We start from the raw sequence: 4,132 nt of genomic DNA on the forward strand, positions 1-4,132 counted from the left end.
TCTGTACAGATGCAGCATCACACCAGAGAAGTTCCCAAATCCTGCTTTGGAGGCAGGCGTCTGAAAGATACCCACATGACGCTCTGAAGCTCACTGGCGCGGGGTCCCTCTACCGCAGGGAGCCCAGGCATGCACTGAGCTGGGGGTCCCGGGGCGGTCGGGCGCCTAGGCTCCAGCGTCTCTGTCAGTTCAGATAGATTGCACAGCCCTGGTCCCGATCCCACATCTTCAAAGCCAGCGTATCGGGTTACATTTTATAAGTAGAAGCCGAGATTCAAAGAGCACCCAGAGATAATGTAGCCTTAACTCAGAGACCCTTAGAAATGTACTTTTGATATTTATATGCTTTATTTTCCCAGGCGCGTCCTTGTGGCCGCGTTCCCCACCACAGAGCCAGCCTGGTTTCTGGCAGGGGGCTGCCCGTTGGGGGTGGGGGCACTGGTTTGTGATCTCCCACATGCACCCCCCACCCACACACACACTGTCTGGAGCCCCCTGGTTGGGCACGCGGGACAGCCCTCTCTGGGCAGGGTGACTTGTAATTTATGCCCCCCTGTGTAAATCTGCCGTGGGGTTTCTCAATCACCGCGCGTCTTGCCGTGCAATTCCGTGTTTAACTAGAGGCATCTGGAGCCTGGGTGCTGTTTACTAAAACCCTTCATAAAACAGCCAGCCCCACTGGGCTGTTTCTCCCAGGCCTTCCCTGTGGCTGACGGAAGAGGAGCTGCTGGGAGCTGGGTTTTCCAGGGCAGGCTCAGAAGGTACCTTTTAGTAGATTCTGTTTTTTGGCCCAAACCCTAACTTAGTTCCTCCTGTTTGAATCCCATTGAATTGCTTAAAAGGCTTCGGGCCTACTGGTCAACCTTCTTTCAGAGCCTCCTTAGCCATTCCCCAGATTCCTTGCCGCACAAAGGTGCTGTCCTGGCTGCTGCGGGGAGGTCTGAGTGTGAGCCCCTCTTGGTGGAAAGAGCCTGTGGGGGACCTGGGGACCCCACTAGGGCCCGGAACAGTGCAGAGTGCAGGGCAGTCTTTTCCCAGCCGGGCAGAGCCAGGCTTTGCCGTGGCTGCCTTCCACGTGGTGCCACTTGGGGCTTTGGTGTGACGCAGAGGGACCCAGCACCTTCCCACCTCAGGGGCTCTGGGCAAAGGCAGGAGTCTCTGAGTCTCAGGACTCCTGCCTCGGTCTCCCTGCATTTCCAGCGGCTCCAGCTCCTTTCCGGCTCCACTTCGCCACCCTCGTTAGGGAAATCGCTTGTTTTCTTTTGCATTCCACCGCCTCCCCCTTGCTCCTGTGAAGGACATGGAGCTCCTCGTGGTGGCGACGCCGGGCAGGGAGGGGGGAGGGGCGGGCGTAAATAAGCGTCAAGGAACCCATTGTCTGCTCTCCACCTGCTGTTATTCTGGTCCCAATCAACCTGCTCGCCAGGCTGGAGCCAGCGGCCATCTGGAAACACTGCTCTGTTTATAAACTTGGCATGAAGCAGCACTCCCGGGCCCTGACCTCCCACACGAATCTGGAAACAATTAGAGCAAGATGATAGGCAGGCCAGGAACGCTCCAGGGAGGGAGGAAGGGGAGGAGGCGGACAGGCTGCAGGGGAGGGGCGGGTGGTGGGGAGAGGCCCAGGGAGCCGGGGCGGGTGGGGGCGGGGGGCCCGGGGAGGGGGGTGTCCAGCTGGGGTCCTGGCCTGGGAGGCCTGGGCGCGAGAGGAAGTTGGGGGTGGGCGTGGGAGGAGCCAGGAGTATAGGGAGCTGGGGGTTGTGGAGAATCCTGGGGAGGCTGGGTCCTGGGGTGGGAGCTAGGGGACCGAGCGGAGGAGGCCAGAGAGGCCGGGGTGTGGGTGGGGTTCAGGTGGGAGCCCGGGGTGGGGTCAGTGAGGAAGTTCAGGGTCAGAGGGAGGAGTGGAGACTCAGGGGTCAGATGGGGGACAGCTGAAGGTCTGAGTGGAAGCCAGGGGTTGTGGAATAGTCCAATGAGGACTGCATCCCTGTCCTGGTGGGAACAGGGGGCGGCCAGCTCACCAGCCCCGGGGGTACCTTCCAGCAGAAGGGGTGGCTGTTTGCTTAAGATGGTTCAGTTGCAGCTCCCAGCATTGCCCTGCAGCCCTGGCTGTCCAGGGCGACCTTGCAGGTTCCTGGTGGGGGGCAGGGGGACCACCCCTGCTGCCCTTCACTTTGGGAGGCCGAGCGAGCACATGGGGGCATCTGTGAATGAGGTCCCTCCTCGCTCTGTCAAAAAAACCTTGTATAGTTTCCAGTCATCTGACCAGTTTCAGAGACACATTCTTGAAAAGCACTTGTGAACCAGAGGAAGTGGAAGCCTGCTGCTCTGCTGCAGGAACGCTAAGTGCTGTTGGACTGAGGGGGATGGATGTTCCCTTACTGGCAGGGCTGTGCAGGCGAACACTGTGCCTTGGGGTTTGGGGAGCTGCTGTAGGCTCCCGGAGCAGAGTATTAGTGCGATGAATGAGTTTCTTCCTTATTCAAAAACCACCTCTCTCTCTCTCTCTCTCTCTCTCTCTCTCTCTCTCTCTCTCTCCCTGGCTTTGAAATGTGAGTTCTAACTCCAAGCCCATGCTGTTTGCATGCTCAGCTAGATCTCAGACTCCTGAAATACTCATCTGTGGGAGTTGCTGACAAACCAATAATTGGCACCAATTAACAAGCTCTTGGTTGGCCAAGTGATATTTGAGCAGGGAAGTTTACCTTGTGCAGGGTGCAGGTCTGGTCTTTTTGGCTCCTGGGGCCCAGGCAAGGAGGCCTGTGCTCTGGCTTCTGGTCCGGCTGCTGAGGGAGGCTCAGCCTGGAGCGCTGGTTCTAGTGCATTTGCTTACATCCCTGCAATGCAATCCATCGAATGCATGCGACGCTCCCTTTCCCTGTACTGTCCATGACTGAGGTCCTTCCCACGTCATCTTCTCAGCAAGGGACTTCCTGCGAATTCTCAGTTTTGCCTAAACACGTTCTTCATGCTCTCTGCTTCTGGAAGGCGGCTTCCTAAACCCCGATGTAAGAATGCTCAGGACCTGAGACTTTGCAACATGCAGGGATATGATAAAATCGTCAGCCAGGAGAACAGTAGAGGGGCTGGTGGCTGCAGCATGGAGCAGGGCTTGGGCTGTCCCTGGAGAGGTTTAAGTGCTGACTCTTGGTCTTGTTGCCAATGGATTCATTTGAACAGTAATGTAAAATATTGTGTTTATTTAACCCCCGTAAACTGATCTTTGTGAACTGACTGGGCAGCTAGGGCCCACATTCCTTCCACAGTTGATGAAAATTCGTATTTTGCTCTGTGTGTGCAAATTTAATTACACTCAGACCTATTTAATCTACACCAGTTTTCTAAACTTTATGTAGATTAAAAAAAAAACCAAACACAGCCCCCCATATACATCATGCATTTGAATCATAACTTATAAAGGTCTTACATTGAACATATTTTTGCCGTGGCTGGTGCTGTGGCATAGTAGCCACCACCTGCGGTGCTAGCATCCTATATATGGTGCCAGTTCAAATCCTGATGCTCTGCTTCCAATCCAGTTCTCTGCTATGGCCTGGGAAAGCAGTAGAAGATGGCCCAAATCCTTGGGCCCCTGCACCCACGTGGGAGACCCGGAAGAAGCTCCTGGCTCCTGGCTTCAGATCGGCGCAGCTCTGGCCATTGTGGCCAACTGGGGGGTGAACCAGCGGATGGAAGACCTCTCTCTCTGCCTCTCCTTTTCTCTCTGTGTAACTCTTTCAACTAAAAAAAATAAATAAACCTTTTTTTTAAACTTTTATTTAATGAATATAAATTTCCAAAGTACAGAATATGGATTACAATGGCTCCCCCCCCATAACGTCCCTCCCACCCGCAACCCTCCCCTTATCCACTCCCTCTCCCCTTCCATTCACATCAAGATTCATTTTCGATTCTCTTTATATACAGAAGATCAGTTTAGCATACATTAAGTAAAGATTTCAACAGTTTGCTCCCACACAGAAACATAAAGTGAAAAATACTGTTTGAATACTAGTTATAGCATTAAATCTCAATGTACAGCACACTAAGGACAAAGATCCTACATGAGGAGTAAGTGCACAGTGACTGCTGTTGTTGACTTAACAAATTGACACTCTTATTTATGGCCTCA

At 53.9% G+C, this 4,132-nt stretch overlaps 1 long non-coding RNA gene across 1 annotated transcript; it reads left to right on the forward strand.

Annotated features, from left to right (window-relative positions):
• Positions 1–627: 627 nt before the first annotated feature.
• On the forward strand, positions 628–3,778 carry LOC138850248 (uncharacterized). Its single transcript, XR_011389985.2, has 2 exons — positions 628–761; positions 3,540–3,778. It is a non-coding gene; the product is annotated as an uncharacterized LOC138850248 (long non-coding RNA).
• The last annotated feature ends 354 nt before the right edge of the window (positions 3,779–4,132 follow it).

The sequence above is a fragment of the Oryctolagus cuniculus genome, chromosome 6 (assembly GCF_051225735.1).
Source record: "Oryctolagus cuniculus isolate XC-2025 breed Fujian yellow rabbit chromosome 6, ASM5122573v1, whole genome shotgun sequence".
In the NCBI taxonomy this organism is placed as follows: domain Eukaryota; kingdom Metazoa; phylum Chordata; class Mammalia; order Lagomorpha; family Leporidae; genus Oryctolagus; species Oryctolagus cuniculus.